Here is an 18,890-nt window from a genome sequence, read left to right on the forward strand (position 1 = left end):
GTTTTCTAGCTGCGAATTCTTTAAACTTTTGTTTATCATGGAAGGTTTTAATTTCATTCTCCATCCTGAAGCTTAATTTCGCTGGATACACAATTCTTGGTTGGAACCCATTATCTTTCAGTGTTTGAAATATGTTATTCCAGGATCTTCTAGCTTTCAGAGTCTGTGTTGAAAGATCAGCTGTTATCCTGATTGGCTTGCCCCTAAATGTAATCTGCTTCCTTTCTCTTGTAGCTTTTAAAATTCTCTCCTTATTCTGTATGTTGGGCATCTTCATTATAATGTGTCTAGGTGTGGATCTCTTATGATTTTGCACATTCGGCGTCCTGTAGGCTTCTAGGATTTGGGATTCTGTCTCATTCTTCAAGTCTGGGAAGTTTTCTTGTATTATTTCATGGAATAGACTGCTCATTCCTTTGGTTTGGAGCTCTGTACCTTCCTGTATCCCAATGACTCTTAAGTTTGGTCTCTTAATGTTATCCCATATTTCTTGGATGTTCTGCTCATGGTTTCTTAACAGTCTTGCTGAGCTGTCTATGTTCTTTTCCAGTTGAAATACTTTGTCTTCATTGTCTGATGTTCTATCTTCTAAGTGTTCTACTCTGTTGGTAGTATTCTCCATTGAGTTTTTAAGTTGGTTTATTGCTTCCTGCATTTCTAGGATTTCTGATTGCTTGTTTTTTATAACCTCTATCTCCCTGTATAGTTGATCCTTTGCTTCCTGGATTTGTTTGCGTAATTCGTTGTCGAAGTGATCTTTCATTGTCTGATTTTGCTGTTTAATGTCTTCCTTGATACTCCAGATCATCTGAAGCATGTATATCCTGAATTCTTTATCTGACATTCCATCTGCTGCAGCTGTTACCTCTTCTAAAGTTGCGTTGACCTGCATTGCTTGTGGTCCTTTCTTTCCTTGTCTTTTCATACTGCTTGCGTATCTTTCCTGCAGGTGCGGGCGGCGGCTCTGCTCTCTCCTTATTCCAATTGGGGTGTCGTGGCTACCACGCCGGCAGGTCACTGGGCCTGTTCTGGGAGCTGGTGGCGGCTCTGTTCTGCCCCTACTCCAATTGGGGTGACGTGTCTGTCGTACCAGCAGGCCACTGGGCCTGTCCTGCTGGTCGGTCGCAGATCTGCCCACCTTTCGGGCACGAGTGGAGGCTCTGCTTTGCCCCTACTCCAATTGGGGTGTCGTGACTACCCCGCCTGCAGGATGCTGGGTCTGTTCCTGGCAAGGGAGGCGACTCTGCTCTGTCACTACTCCAATTAGGGTGGTGTTTGTACCCCGCCGGCAGGCTCCTGGGCCTGATCCGCTGGTCTGTTGTAGGTCTGCCTACCTTGAAGGCGCGGGCGGCGGATCTGCCCTGCCCCTCCTACCACGCCTGCGGACCCCTGGGCCTGATCTGCAGGTTGATCACTGGTCTGCTCACCCTGCGGGCACGGGTGGCGGTTCCGCTCCACCCCCACTCCAATTGGGGTCACGTGACCACCACACCGGCAGGGCCTGATCCGGGCGTGGGATAAGGATCTGCTCTGCCCCTACTCGAGTTGGGGTGACGTGTGTACCACACTGGCAGGCCACTGGGCCTGACCCGCCAGGCTGTCACAGGTCTGTTTACCTTGCAAGCGCGAAGGGCGGCTCTGCCCTGCCCCTCCTACCACGCCCATGTACTACTGGGTCGTGGGTCTGCCCACCTGGCGGGTGTGGGTGGCGGCTCCGCTCCGCCCCCTCTCCAATTGGGGTCACGCGGTCACCACGCTGGCGAGCCGCTGGGCCTGCTCCGGGGGCTGGCGGCGGCCCGGCTCCTTCCCTCCGGCTCAAGGACAAATTGAGGAGACTCGGGTGACTGAGCCTCACCCCCCTTACCAGAAGACCAACTGCTTATGTCACCGCTGGTATTGATGAAGATCTCTCCTCCACCGCTTTCTGCTGACATCAGATCTCTGCCATGTTGGTATCCTATGCGAATGGCAGCATTTCGTTCCCCTTGCCAGGCAACCCAAGCAATGGGTGAGTCCTGACCTGCCCTCAGCAGGACCCGGACCGAGACACAGTTTCCGCGGGCTCTTAGCCCCGGGCCAGGGAAGTTCCGGGAGCCGGAACTCGGCCGCTCCGTGCTCGGTGTAAGCTCCTATAAGTGTAGGCTCCAAGAAGCAGCCCCCGCGGGCTCAGTTCCGGGAGCCGGAACTCGGCCTCTTGGTGTTTCGTGTTTGCTCTGATATTAGCAGGGTCCAAGAAGCAGCCTCCGCAGGCTCCGCAGCCCGGAGCCAGGGCGGTTCCGGGACGGCTCCGGGAGCCGGGACTCGGCCGCCCCGCGCTCCGTGTTCACTCCGATAAGATCAGATTTTAAGAAGCCCCCAGGCGCTGAACCCTAGCAATCTGTCTGCAAGCCGCAGGCGAATTGCAGCCTGAAATTACCTGTTCTATGGCTGAATGAGCTGCGGTCAGTCAAAAACAGGTGTGGTGACGTCAGTTTACCAACATGGTGGCTGCTGGCCTCCTCTGTGGTCTGACCGGTGTGGAGAACCGAGATGGACCGCTTCCTTCCCCGTCTCGAACCCAGAATTCAGCCCTGAGTGCGGTGCTTGCGCGTCTGGCAGAAACTGCAGCGCTGTAACCCTGCGTCTCTATCCCAGCGCGCCTTGCAGACTCTAGCCGCGGGGCGATTCGCTGAATAAGCAGTGTTACCCTCCGTGCGACAAACCTCTCGCGTTTGAGTCCCCGTAGCCGATCCTCATGCGATGGAAATCCTTCCTCCAGGTTCCGGCGCACCCCACTATTGCTGGAAATTCCTAACAAGATATCCTTTAGCCGTCCTGACTTGTCACACTCCCACACAGTGAAGCAGCACACGGGGGTAATGCACTCCCCTCGCCGCCATCTTCCGATTCGAGGTTTGTTCTTACTATCCCTAGTTTTTCTAGTGTTTTGAACATAATGATGTGCTGTATTTTGTCAAATGCTTTTTCTGCATCTATCAAGATGATCATATGATTCATGTTTTTAAATCTATTAATATAATGAATTATGTTTCTTGATCTCCATATGTTGAACCAACCCTGCATCCCTGGGATGAACCCACTTGATTGTGGTACACTATCTTTTTTTGTATGCAATTTGCCAGAATTTCATTGCGAATTTTTGCATCTATGTTCATCAGGGATATTGGTATGATGTTTTCTGTCCTTGAAGTGTCTTTGATTTTGGAATCAGGGTGATATTAGCCTCATATAATGAGTTTGTAAGGGTTCCCTCCTTTTCTGTTTTATGGAATACTTGAGGAGTATTGGTCTTAATTTTTCTTTGAAATTCTTGTAGAATTCTGTTGAGAATCCATCTGGTCCTAGGATTTTCTTGGTTGGTAGGCTTTGATGGGATTTTCTATTTCATTAAAATTAGCGATAAAATAAAAAACACAAGCTACTGTAACAAATGGAGACTAAATAATACACTATTTGATGATAAATGGATAGTAGAAGAAATCAAGGATGAAATAAAAACATTCTTAGAGGTAAATGAGAACACTGATGCAACATATCAAAATCTCTGGGACACTATGAAGATGGTACTAAGAGGAAAGTTTATTGAATTGCGTGCATTCATTAAAAGAATAAAAAGTCAACAATAAATGACCTAACACTACATCTCAAAGCCCTAGAAAAAGAACAAATCAACACCAAAAGCAGTAGAAGACAGGAAATAATTAAAATCAGAACTGAAATCAACGAAATAGAAACAAAAGAAACAACTGAAAAAAATTGACAAAATAAAAAGTTGGTTCTTTGAAAACATAAATTAAAATAGATGAACCCTTTGCCATGCTAACAAAGAGAAAAAGAGAGAAAACACAAATTACTAAAATACATGATGAAAAAGGAAATATCACAACAGACATGTCTGAAATACAGAAGTTAATTATTTGAAAATTTATACTCCAATAAAATAGAAAATATTGAAAACATTGACAAATGTGTAGAGACATATGACGTACGCAAACTGAATAAGGGCATCATATATGTTTTAAACAGATCAATTTCAAATAATGAAATAGAAAACACCTCAAAAGCCTACCAATCAAGAATAGGCTTTAAAATTATAGAATAATTCATGACTTTTGATAAGAGTATTATTAGAAGCACATTCACTGTGTTTACTCCTTAATATCTCAATAATTTGCATTAACAAAACCAAATTAGCAAAACCAAAATAAAATGAAAGTTGGCCATCCTAATAAAAGGGTAGGAAATGTCCAAATGCATACCTGGACCTCTCCTTTCAACTCCAGATTATATGTTCATCTTCCTACTGGGTATCCAAGTGTCCAAAATACAACTTAAAACAAACATGCTAAAAACCAAGCTCATCCTTAGACTCAGGAATTTATCCTTATCCTTGTGTTCTCATTTTAAGAGAAAGTCACACAACCTTGGTATCTAAACCAGAAATATGGTAGTCATCTTAACTTCTACCTTAAGTAATCTGTCAACTTGTCCTAGAGATTTATCTTTTAACACTCTCATATCTATTTCTTCCCTTTTATACTCACTACCAAAATACTAAAATGCCCTCTAGTATTTCAACAGGCAAAACTTCACCTCCCCTTTAATGGATTTCAATAGTGTTCTTTTATTGAAATAAAGATCCCTTTTATTGAAATCATTTTATTGAAATTATTTTATTAAAATTACTTTATTGAAATTAAATACCCCTTTTATTGGGGTATAATTTCCAAACAATAAATATCATCAATGTTAAATGAGCTATGTGATGAAATATGGAAATTATATGTGTCCATTTAGTAATTACCACAGTCAAATTATAGAACTTTTGTACTCTGATCTTAGTTGGAAAGCATCCGGTTTTAGCCATTTAGTATTCTGTTGGCAATAGGAATTTTGTAGAAGCACATGTATCAGGCTAAATAAATCCCCTTGTATTCCTGGTTTGCTGACATTTTTTTTAAAATGGCCTTGTTTTATTTATTTATTTTTGTATGTAGTGCTGAAGATCGGACCCAGTGCCTCCTGCATGTGAGGTGAGCACTCAGTCACTGAGTCAGCCCCTGTGCTGACATTTTTAATCATAAAATAATGTTGACTTTTTTTCAAATAGTTTTTTTCCTTCATCCATCTAATGATTGCATGATTTTTTTCATTAATTCCAACAACATGGTGGATCATCTTGATGATTTTTCTGAGATTAAACCAAACTTGTCATTTCTGGGTAAATCTCACTTAGTTATAATGGATTATCCTTTTTAATCTTGCTAGCTTTCATTTTGTTAATATTTTATTGAGGACATTTTCTATCTCTAATAATTAGGAATATTTACCTGTTGTATTGAAATGTATTTGTGTGATTTTGTTTTCATGGTAGGATTGAGCTCATAAAATCAGTTGTGTAGTGCCAAAGTGTCTTGTATATTTGAAAAATCTTTGGATTGAATTAGATTATATTCACTCACAATACTATCAGGGTCCAATATTTTGATTTGCATTTTCAATTCAAATTTAATGTTTTTTTTTTTTTGGTACTTGGCATTGAACTCCAGGGCACTTGACAACTGAGCTATACATCCCCAGTCCTATTTTGTATTTCAGTAGAGATAGGGTCTCACTGAGTTGCTTAGCGCCTCACTGAGGCTGGCTTTAAACTCATGATCCTCCTGCCTCAGCCTCCAGATCAGATTTAATTTCTAAAATGCAAAACTATTCATGTTTTCTCTGTCTTCTTAGGTTAGTTTTGGTCATTATAAAGACAATAGAGATGTGACTTCTGCCCAAGTCTTCACTATGACTGTTCGCACCATTACCTCCTTATAGTTCTGTAATTTTTTGTCATATATATCAGATTATAGTTCTTCTTGATATGTCATACTGATTCAAATATCTTTTACTTTACATACCCATTGATCTGCTTGTTTGGGGTGTTGTGTCCTGAGCTTCATCTAGCTGTTTCTAAATTCTTTTGTGCTAATCTCAGAACACTCCTCCTTTCATGAAATGCTTTACTTATTGATATCTCCTCTTCCTATTCACATCTCCAGGACCCACTGCCAATTCTATTAAGTATTCTTCCTTTGTCCTCACCAAATACTGTGTAATTGTAGCTCTCCTTATGTTTGGTAACTGTATTTTATTATTAGTCCTGTGTAACTCAGATCAGGGACCTTGGGTTGTATTTCTGCATTTTCAGTGTCAAACAAAATACTCAGCAGACACTAGATGAAGGGAGGAAAGGAAAGATGGAAGGGAGAATAGAAAGGATGGAATGAGAAAGGGTAAATGGAAGGGAGAGAATACAGGAATAGATTGGGAGAAGGTAATAATATTTTCATTGGAAATCACCATTGGTAATTTTAACTGGTGGAAAATGGAGGTGAAAAATGTGTGGTACTCAAAAAAGACTCTATCTGATTCACTTCTATATGCATGTTTAGAATTGAAAACAATCATCTTTGAAAACATCTATCATCATCATTGATATTGCAGGGCTCTTCCATGCATTATGAATACTTCTGAAAATAATTAATATGAGGAATTAAGGGAAAATTAAGGGACATTGTTTGCTTTATAGGAGTGGTATAATCCCTGGAAGCCATAGAACAGTTCCTTGCTTTGTCTACACCCCCAGTTTCATGATATTGACACTCAGTCAAGGTTTGCATTGACATTTCCTCAAATGACAGACTATAAATGACCAATCTCCACCTGTGCAGCTATAGCTAGAGTCTTGAACTGAGGTTCTTTTTTTTCATAGATCTTCATAGATCTTACAGCTATTAATAATAAACATGACCAAAGAAAGTATACAGATATTATTGACAAATGTAGAGTAAAAATTGTATGCCTACTCTGTGCCAAATTCCAAACTACTATTTAAATTGCTTCTGTTCAACTTCAGTGTATGTCTTTATTCTACTCATTTTTATAGCATATTGTTCTTATCCAGGTTTCAAATAGTTTAACATGTATTCAATAGTCATACACACTTTGAACACCATACTGTTCCTGAAGGAGGTTTCAGTGGTGCCGCTTCTTCTCTTACTCAACCAAGTACAAAACACATAATACGCTAACCAAAATAGAAAGAGGAGTGTATTGAAAAATCTTACCATCTGTTTGCTTATATACTCTACATATCCACATGAACATCTGCTTAGGAAGTGTGACCTGCCGTCTATTCTAATTCCTCTTCTTCAGTTAGGGCATAATCCTGTATTCTGGAATGATGAGATTGAATTAATTGAAAAGCATAGTGTAGACTGACCCCTCAAATTGGGTGAGTTTGATCTCAAAATACAAAAGTCAGATTAAATACATAGCATTCCTCAAATCTAAACATGTGGACACAGCGTTCAGGCAGCTGTGTCCAAAAGAGGCTTTCTTTCATAGCTATACAAATAGTCTCCCTCAGTTGCCGTAATTTTTACCAGTCAGTATGGAAATATGCCTCACTAATGCTTAGTGTGATAACATTTATTTGGTGAGGCTTGTCTGAGCCAATGGCATAATTATCATGACTCATTGATCTTTAAAATTATAAACCAAAATTGGAAGTAGTCATCTTATTAACCAAAGCCTGTGTCTAAGCATACCAATATACATATTCACATTTTTGAGATTTTCAGTGTGTCTTTTTTTTCATACCCCAAATGAACAGTTATATATTCATGCCTGAGAAGGCATTATGAGATATAAATATAGTGCACATTTAAAGTTGAAATATGCATTTTAAATATTAAAATAAAGTAATATAATGTATATGTGAAAGTTTTGTGTTATTCATTAAGTATGTATTTCCAATCAGGTTGAGAAATCTAACTTAGTGTGCACTTGTGCGAAAGTAATGTTCCAATATGGAAGATCAGATTATTTTAGGTTCAGTCCCTCAAACTGGAACACTATTTTTTTATCAGAAAAACATTGAGTATTGATGACCTGAGTTGTGCATATTGAAACCTCACAGGATAGAGTGCACACTAAAATCCCATGGTAGTTTGATTTAGTTCAGGACACGTGAGGCACTGAGTTTGACCTTCATCACCACATAAAAATAAATAAATAAAATAAAGGTACTGTGTCCATCTACAATTAAAAATATTTTTTAAAAATAAAATGATCGCAGTGCGGTGGTGCATGCCTGTAATCCCAGCGGCTTGGGAGGCTGAGACAGGAGGATCACAAGTTAAAAGCCAGCCTTGACAAAAGCAAGGTGCTAAGCAACTCAGTGAGACCCTGTCTCTAATTAAAGTACAAAATAGGTCTGGGGATGTGCTTCAGTGATTGAGTGCCCCTGAGTTCAATCCCTGGTACCAAAATAAATAAATAAAATAAAATGGTGTGTCTTTGTTAGTAGCTGATGGAAGTACAAGAAATCTCAAGTTAAAAATACAGGGGCTGGGGTTGTGGATCAGTGGTAGAGCACTGGCCTAGCACATGAGAGGTCCTAGGTTCAATCCTCAGCAACAACTTAAAATGAAGGTATTGTGTCCAACTACAATACAAAATAAATATTCTTCCTAAAAAATTCGAACAAACAAATAAACACAAACTTTGATTATTCTCCTTTCCTTTCTGACAGGACTCACTCTCTCCCTTGAGGGTGTCTTTCCTTTCTCCTCTAATGAATTTTGCTATGCTTTTCAAAAAAGAAAAGAAAAAAGAAAAGAAAGAAAGAAAATACAGGGCCCCCTAGTATAACAAAAACAGCACATAAATATTTGGTAATTAAACTATGAGTAATAGTTCATAGTTATTTTTATAGCAACATGAAAGTTAGGGGAGATACTTATGAGAAGGAAGAAATTTTTGTCTGAATGTGGATCATTGGTTTGCTGATGTGTCATTTTGAGCACTTACTAGCAAATAATTGTGTTTCTATTATAAACATCATTATAGTGTGTTAAAAATAATCTATAAAGACTGATGCCAACTTTAAACTCTTTCTATAATAGATTTGGCACTTGAGAGTAATTTTTTCTTTACAAATTTTAATGACCAAAAAATTGATCTGGCTTGCTTTTGAGTTACAGCGAATTAAAACAAATTGTTAATTATGTTCAGCTGCAATTGGGGGGGGGTGTTAGCTTAAAAATCCCCAACAATGACCAATAATAGTTGGTAAGTCTTTAGTCCAGAATTTTAGTTGGATTGTATGTGCCATTTCACAGAAGGGGCCTAAGAAGGAAATTAACCTTGAAGAATACTTAATTTTCAAATGCATTTTATTTGGTGCTTTTAGTCTTTTCTTAAATTCTATAGAAATTCACTGTAACCTAATTGTTTTTTTAGGGCAGAATTCAGTAAAACCTGAATTTTTCTCATGTCTAAAAGTAGGTGGGTAGTTATTGAAATCATAAAAGAAAAATCACATCAGAACACATTAGGAATACAAGGCTGCTTGTAAAACTGAATACATAATAAATACTTGTTGGTTGAGTAACAATATGAAACTGAAGCTCCAATATACTTTAAAATGTGGCTTGTCAGTTCAGTGAGGTTTTGCAACATATGACTAAAGTACAGGTTCTAAGTCATTGGGGGCAGGTAATTCCTGGTCATAATCTGTACCCTCCTTTCAACCAGCAATATGGCAAATATGAGGTACTGGTGACAGAAAATGGGTAAAATGAACTACAGATGGAACAATTAAAATCCCTGTCCACTAGTGGTGAGAACTACCATAGGTTACTCTTATGCATAAGCAGATATACCATGAACCTGCAAAGTGCTATTTTGGTATCTAATTTTTAAAAGATACACAATGTCATTAGTTTGTAATTATTATTTTTTTATATTAATTCAACAAATATAACTTCTCATATTTTTGGTTATACATGATGTGGAGTTACACCATATTTGTTTTCATATAAGAACATAGGAAAGTTATGTCTGAATTCATTCTACTGTCTTTCTTATTCCATCTTCCATTCCTCTTTGTTTAATCCAGTAAACTTCTAGTCTTCCCCCACCTCCACACTTATTGTAAGTTAGCATGTATGTATCAGAGAGAACATTTGGCCTTTGTTTTTTTGAGATTAACTTATTTAAACTTAGCATGATAGTCTCCAGTTCCATCCATTTACCAGGAAATGGCATAATTTCATCTTCTTTAAGGCTGAGTAATATTTCAGTGTGTGTGTGTGTGTGTGTGTGTGTGTGTGTGTGTGTGTATCTCACATTTTCTTTATCCATTTATCTGCTGAAGGGCATCTAGATTGGTTTCATAGTTTAGCTATTGTGAGGTGAAGTACTATAAACATTGATGTGGCTTTGTCACTGTAGTATGGTGCTTAAGTTCACTGGGTATAAACCAAGAAGTAGGCTAACTGGGTCAAATGGTGCTTTCATTCCAAGTTTTCTGAGGAATCTCCATACTACTTTCCATAATGGTTTCACCAATTTGGAGTTCCTCCAGCAATGTATGAGTGTACCTTTCCCCCTACATCCTCACCAACATTTATTTTTACTTGTATTCTTTATTAAATTTTTTTGTTATATATTGCCGCAGTCTGGCTGGGCACAAATCAAGAGCCACTGAAGCAGGAACAAACTTTATTTTTAAACTGCAGGAAAACACTTCACACAGCTCCCGGGGAGGAGGCTTGTCCAGGAACCCCCAGCCGGAAATATCTCTTCCGGAAATCCCTCCTCCTGCACTTCCCCAACCAATGGGAACTCTCGGGGAATCCCGGGAAATCCCCAGGAGAACTCCAAAATAGTGCGAGAACTCAAAAGTTGCGCAGAGGCGGATAGTAATGCCTCGCCTGTCAATCAATACTGTTGGCAAAAAGCCAGGGGCCATACAGACTCTCAGCAATATATATTCTTTAATCATAGAAATAGCTATCAGTTAATTTGTAGAAGGTTATATTTTATGAAATATAGGTGTAGTATAGTTCATTTTGTACTGTTGACTATGATATTTAATTTCCACAGTTAAAATTCATAAGCATTGATGTTATTAACAAAATAATCCAAAGTATCTTTGGATGGAAAGAGAATCATAGATAGTGACTGGGTAAGGGTAGGAGAGACAGTTGGGAATAAGGGAAACTCATAAGAAAAGAAAAAATGCTTGAAGGGAAGTGTTGTCTTTCCAGCACTACAGAGTTAACTCTGACATGGGTGCATTACCTTGGGGTAATGACTGTTATCCAGAGACGGACCTTAGTTTTGAATTATTCTCTTTAAGAAAAAGAGTATGAATGTATGGATGTGAAAACAAATATCAAAGTAAAATGTGTTGAGAAAATACATCAAGTAGATTTTTAAAAGTTGATATCACAGACATCATAGAATCTTTAAAGACAATATTATATTACTATAAGTTAACTGCTTTACATACCTTTATTATATTTTCCTCATATTTTAGCTGTGTGCTCTTTTTTTCTAGCTTTCTTTTTTTAAAAAAAATTTTGCTTATATTCTCAATAATTGCCATTCTGACTGGAGTAAGATGAAATCTTAGAGTAGTTTTGGTTTGCATTGCTCTAATTGCTAGAAATGTTGAACATTTGTTCATTTATTTGTTGATCGATTGTATTTCTTCTTCTGTGAAGTGTCTGTTCAGTTCCTTAGTCTATTTATTGATTGGGTTATTTGTTCTTTTGGTGTTAAGTTTTTTTGAGTTCTTTATATATGCTTGAGATTAATGCTGTATCTGAGGTGTATGTGGTAAAGACTTTCTCCCATTCTGTAGGGTATCTCTTTATGTTATTATTTCCTTTGCTGAAAAGAAGCTTTTTAGTTTGAAAACATCCCATTTATTGATTCCTGATTATACTTCTTGCGCTTTAGGAGTCTTATTAAGGAAGTCAGTTCCTAAGCCAACATGGTGAAGTTTTGGGCCTTCTTTTTCTTCTATTAGGTGCAGGTTCTCTGTTATAGTGCCTAAGTCTTTGATCCACTTTGAGGTGAATTTTGTGAAGAGGCAGAGATAGGGATTTAATTTCATTTTGTTACATATGGATTTCCAATTTTCCCAGCACCATTTGTTGAATGGACTATCTTTTCTCCAGTGAATGTTTTTGATTCTTTTATCTAGTATGATGTAACTGTATTTATGTGGGTTTGTCTCTGTGTCTTCTATTCTGTTCCATATATTTTGGTGCCAATACATGCACTTTTGGTTACTATGAGTCTATAGTATAATTTAAGTCTGGTATTGTGATGCCTCCTTTTTCACTTCTCTTGGTAAGGATTGCTTTGGCTATTCTGGGTCTCTTATTTTTCCAAGTGAATTTCATGATTACCTTTTCTGTTTCTATGAAGAATACCATTGGAATTTTAATAATAATTGCACTATATTTGTGTAATACTTTTGTATAGTATGCCCATCTTGACAATGTTAATTCTGCTTATGCAAAAACATGAGAGATCTTGCCAACTTCTAAGGTCTTCTTAAATTTCTTTCTTTAGTGTCCTGTAGTTTAAACTGTAGAGGTATTTTACCTTTTTTGTTAGACTGATTCCCAGAGAGTTTATCTTTTCAAGGCTATTCTGAATGTGGTAGTTTTCCTAATTTCTCTTTCAGTGGATTCATCACTGATGCATAGAAATGCAATTGATTTATTGGGTGTTAATTTTATATCCTGCTACTTTTCTGAATTCATTTGAGTTCTAAAAGTTTTCTGGTAGAGTTTTTTTGGTCTTATAAATCATGTCATTAGCAAATAGTGATGGTTTGAGTTCTTCTTTTCCTATTATCATTCATTTAATTTCTTTCTCCTGTCTAATTGCTCTGGCTAGAGATTCAAGTACTATGTTGAATAGAAGTGGTAAAAGAGGGCATGCTTATCTTATTCCAGTTTTTAGAGGGAATACTTTCAAATTTTCTCCATTTAGAATGATGTTGGCCTTGGTTTTAGTATAGATAGCTTTTATAATGTTTATGCATGTTCCTACTCTCCCTAGTTTTTCTAGTGTTTTGAACATGAAAGGGTGCTGTATTTTTGTCAAATGCTTCTTTGCATCTATTAAGATGATCATATGATTCTTATCTTTAAGTCTATTGATGTGATGGAATATGTATATTGGTTTCTGTATTTTGAACCAATCTTCCATCCCTGGGATGAACCTCACTTGATTGTAGTGCACTACCTTTTTAATATGTTTTTATATGTGAGTTGCCAGAATATTAGGATAATTTTTGCATCTATCATCATCAGAGATTATTGGTCTGAAGTTTTCTTTCCTTGATGTTTCTTTGTGTGGTTTTGGTATCAGGGTGATACTAGTGTCATAGAATGAGTTTGGAAGGGTTTCCTTTTATCTATTTCATGGAATAATTTGCTGAGTATTGGTGTTAATTCTTCTTTGAATGTCTTGTAAAACTAGGCTGAGAATCTGTCTGGTCCTGGGCTTTTATTAATTGGTAGGCTTTTGATGGTATCTTCTATTTCCTTGTTTGAAATTGATCTGTTTAAATCATGTATGTCCTTCTGATTCAGATTGGAAAGGTCATATGTGTCTAGGAATTTGTTGATATCTTTAAGATTTTCTATTTTGTTGGATTATTCATTTTCAAAATAGTTTCCTGTTATCTTCTGTAGTTCAGTGATGTCCATCATGATATTTCCTTTCTCATCACAAATTTTAGCTATTTGATTTTTCTCTTTCTCTTTGTTAGCATGGCTAAGGGCTTATCAATTTTATATTTTTTCAAAGAACAAACTTTTTGTTTTGCCAACGTTTTGAATTGTTTCTTTTGTTTCAATTTCATTGATTTCAGCTCTGATTTTAATTATATCCTGTCTTCTACTGCTTTGATGTTGATTTTTTCTTCTTTTTCTAGGGCTTGAGATATAATGTTTGGTCATTTATTCACTGACTTTCTATTCTTTCAATGAATGAGCTCAATACAATGAACTTTCTTTTTCCACTGACTTCATAGTGTCCAAGAGATTTTGATATGTTGTATCACTATCTCATTTACCTCAAGGCATTTTTTAAATTTCTTCCCTGGTTTCTTTTGCTATCCATTCATCATTCAATAGCATAGTATTTAGTCTCCAGGTGTTAAAGTACCTTCTTCATTCCATTATGATATGACAGAATGCAGGGTGTTATCTCCATTTTTTGTATTTGCTAAGAGATACTTTGCAGCATAACATGTGGTCTATTTTAGAGAAGTATTTGCGTGCTGCTGAGAAGAAAGTACATTCACTTATTCATGGATGTAATATTCCATAATGTCTGTTAATCTAAATTATTAATTGTATTATTTAATTCTATAGTTTCTTTTCTCTTTAGTTTTTGTTTGAAGGATCTATCTAGTGATGGGATAGGAATGTAAAAGTCAGTCAGTATAATTGTGTTGCAGTCTATTTGATTTTTGAAATTGAGAAGGGTTTGTTTGATGTACATAGATGCTCTGTTGTTTGGGACATGAATATTTATTATTGTTATGTCTTGTTATTGTATAATTCCTTTAAGCAGCATGAAATGTCCTTCTTTGTCCCTTCTGATTAACTTTGGATTGAAGTCCACTTTGTATGCTTGATTGTTGCTATTCTGACTGGAGTGAAATGGAATCTCAGTGTAGTTTTAATTTGCATTTCTCTAGTTGCTAGAGATGTTGCACAATTTTTCATATATTTGTTGTCCATCTGTATTTCTTCTTCTGTGAAGTGTCTGTTCAGTTCCTTTTTCCATTTATTAATTGGGTTGTTTGAGTTTTTTGTTTTGGCATTAAGTTTTTTGAGTTCTTTATATATCTTGGGGACTAATGCTCTATCTGAGGTGCAGGTGGCAAAGATTTTCTCCCATTCTGTAGGTTCCCACTTCACCCTACTGATTGTTTCCTTTCCTGTAAAGAAGCTTTTCAGTTTGATACCATCCAATTTATTGATTCTTGATTTTACTTCTTACACTTTAGCTGTTTTGATGAGGCAATTGGTTTCTAAGATTACGAGATCAAGCATTGGGCCTGTATTTTCTTCTAGTAGATGTAAGTTTTCTGGTCTAATGTCTAGGTCTTTGAATCACTTTTAGTTGAGGTTTGTTCAGGGTGAGCAATAGAGGTTAAATTTTATTCTGCTACATTTATATGAATTTGTTTTTGAGTACTCATGTCTGTTTTGAAGGAAGAAAGGAATTAGTGCAGGTGAGAGGTAGTAGGAATGCAGTAAATGTCTTTGATGTTTTTTAAAAGCATGATATTTTAATTAATATTTTAAACCCTTTTTTCTAGCAGTTTTTCCTATCACTTAGAATCTTTATCCCCTGTATTTCTCTATAAATATTTTACATTTTTTCCATTTTATTTTTATATAGTATGATTGTGGTGACATATTTGGTTTAGATTTTTATGAATAGTTTAAATATTTTTAGGATCTACAAATATTTTTAGATTCACAAAAATGTTGCAAATAGAAAGTTACCTTATATCCCACATCCAATTTTTCCCAAGATTAGTATCTTTCTTTGCTAAATTACATTTGTCAGAACTTTTGAACCAATAACTGATACTTTAGTATTAATTGAAATCTATCCTTCATTCAAATTTTCTTAGATTTTAATTAATATTGTTTTTGTTTTCCCATTTCAAGTATGTTTATTTTTTATAATTTTTAGTTGTATATAGACACAAATCCTTTATTTTATTTATTTATTTTTATGTGGTGCTGAGGATCAAATCAGTGCCTTAATACACACACAAGGCAAGTGCTCTACCACTGAGCCACAGCCACAGCTCTCCAAGGATGTTTCCAATCATTCAATCTATTGCCTTTTCATATTGGCTTTGTTCATTTAGCAATATTTGTTTAAAATTAATTCCATCATATGTGAATTGATAGCTTATACCCTTCATTAAATATCTGAATATTACATTGTATGGATGTATTGCTGCTTATCCATTCATCTAAGGACATTTTGGTTACCTCTAATTTTGGAAATTATGAATAAAGCTAATACATTATAGTACATGTTTTGTGGATATGAGTTTTCAATTCATTTCAATAAATATCAAGGACCACAAGTACTATACTGCATGAAGTACTTAGAATAATAAATAATTGCCATATTCTCTTTCAAAGTGGATAAACTACTTTGAATTCCCCCATAAATGTTCCCTTGTCAACATTTTTAATTGTCAAAATGCAAGCATTTTGAAATGTTAGCCAAACTCATGAATATCATGGTACTCATCTTGGATTTAATTTGCATGCACCTAGTGGCTAATGATGCTTATTGTCTTTTCCCATTCTTATTTTCCACCTATTTAAATTATTTGGAATGCTAACTGTTCAAGTCTGCTGTTCATGCTTTGTTATTTTTCTTACATTTGAGTTTTGAGAGTTCCTTATTATTCTGTACATAATATATATTGTTCAATATGTGATTGAACAGAACAAATTGTGGTACATCCAGAAATTGAATACCATACAGAGATAGAAATGAGTGAACCACAAATTGACACAATATTGTTGATGTGTGATTTGCAAATATATTCACTCATTTTAAAGCTTGAATTTTCGTTGTATTAATAATGCCTTTCATAGAGCAAAAGTTTTTAATTTTAATGAAGTTTATTTTTCTTTGCTTTATGGATCCTGACATTTTTATGATATTTAAGAAAATTCCACAGAATTACTTAAAATTTTTTTGTTTCTGTTAGTGATCAAATGTGTTTTTTTTGCATAAATTATAAAGTTTAGGAGGATTGTTTCTCACATAAATGTGAATATTTTTCAACATTATTCATTGAAAACTATCCTTTTTTCCATTCCAACGCTAAGGCATGGTGTTGTCCACCTATAATCCCAGCTACTTTGAAGGCTGAGAAAGGAGGATCAGATCAGTCTGGGAAACTTAGTAAGACTCTGTCTCAAAATAAAATTTTAAAATGGCTGAGGACACAGCTTAGTGTTAGAGTGCCTGTCTGGCATTACATGGTCTCAAACCCCAATCTCTCTCTCTCTCTCTCTCTCTCTCTCTCTCTCTCTCTCTCTCTCTCTCTCTCTCTTTCTTTCTCTTACAAACACACACACACACACAATTGACTATATTAATTTTAGACTATTGGGATGTTATTATTTTATAGTAATATATGCATATATATTTTGCTCATATCATATCTTCATTATCATTCTAGATCTGTGTTAAATCCTAAAATTGGTTAGTGTGATTTCTCTAATTTTTTTATTTCCAATTATTAGCTATTCTAGTTCATCTGAATTTTAAAATAAATTTCATACCATCTTATATATATTCACAAAAATTCTCTGTGATTTTGATTGGGATTGCATTAATCCTATTCACTGGTTTGAGGAAAATTGAAGCTTTAGTCTGTTAACTATTCCAATCCATGAACATTGCATATTTACCTATTAGTTTAGGTCCTCCTTGACTTCTTTCGTAAGTATTTTGTCTTTTTTTCAGGATACAAACCCTGTATAATGTATTACATTTAAAGATACATATACCCTTTTGGTAGAGACTTTATCAATTATATCTTAAATTTTATTTAATTTAAAATTTTTGATTTCCAATGATGCATTAATAGTATATAAAAATTTAACCAATGTTTGTGTGTTGTCCTTACATCCAGTGATCTTGCAAATATAATTTAATAATTATAGTAAATTTTCTTGTCAATTTCTTGGGGTTTTGAACATAAGCCTTAGTTATTTTGCTGGATTTTATTGGATTTCAAAGAATCAGGTTTTGGTTTCATCAATTCAATGTATACAAATTCATTTATTTCTGCTATTATTTTTATTATTAATTTTTCCTACATATTTTGAGTTTAATTTTATCTTTTGTGTTTTAGTTTCAGAAGGAGGAACCTTGGATAAGTGATTTTACTTCTTTCTTCTAATATATTTATATAATTCTAAAATTTTCCTTCCAATCACTGTATGACTCCATCACCAAAATTTTGAAACTGTATTTTTATTTTATTTAAAATGTTTTAAACATATCTTGAGATCTTTTTATCCACAAATATATTATGTAGAGGTGTCTTTTAATCTCTGCATATTGGGGTTTTTCTGGTGTCTTTCAGTTACTGATTTCTAGTTTAGTTTCACTGGAGTCTGGCAGTATACTTGGTATGATTTCTATAATTTTAGATTTCTTAATGTGTGTTCCGAATCCCAATATGTTGTTAAGCATTCTAAGTCAGCAAAAGAAGTATGTACATTTTGCTATTATTGGAAGAAAAATTTACAAATGTCAGTTAAATCCACTTGATTGATGGTGCTCTTCAGTCGTGTCAATTATTGATAGATGGGTGCTGAACTGTCCAAGTATAATAGTGGATTCATTTTTTTTTCTCATCGAAATCTGATCAGTTTTGCTTCATGTTTCTTGATGCTCTGTTGTTTGTAAAAATGACCTTCAGGATTGTCATGTAATTATGGTGAATTGACCTTTTATTATTATGTAATTGTAATCTTCATGCCTATACTTTTGGAGTTTCCTTTTTCTGAAATTAATATGGCTATTTCAGCTTTCTTTTGATTGGTATTAGCATGATTCATCTCACCTTCACTTTCCTTTTAGTCTATTTCTATCTTTAAAGTTAGCTTCTTGTTGATAACAAGAGTTGTTTTTTTTTTTTTGTGTGTGTGTGTGTGTCTTCTATGTCTGTCCTTTAATTTGTGTATTTAGAACAATAAATGAGTTAAATTGATTATTGATATATTTGGATTTCTATCTACCATATGTGAAAGTATTTTCTTTCCATTAAAATTATGATTTGTTTCCATTTTTATCACCATCTTCTTTTCTGCCTTCTTTCATTTTAATTATATATAACAATTTTAGTTCCATTAGAATGTTATAAGAATTTTATGATATAGAGATACAAATTTGCAGCTATTGTGATTCCATTTTCATAGAATGTTATGTAAATTTAGAAGTTAGTTCTATTACTTAAAACC

The sequence above is a fragment of the Marmota monax genome, unplaced genomic scaffold, assembly GCF_021218885.2.
Source record: "Marmota monax isolate L192 unplaced genomic scaffold, Marmota_monax_Labrador192_F-V1.1 WCK01_AAM20220418_F8-fsc00176, whole genome shotgun sequence".
Taxonomy (NCBI): Eukaryota; Metazoa; Chordata; class Mammalia; order Rodentia; family Sciuridae; genus Marmota; species Marmota monax.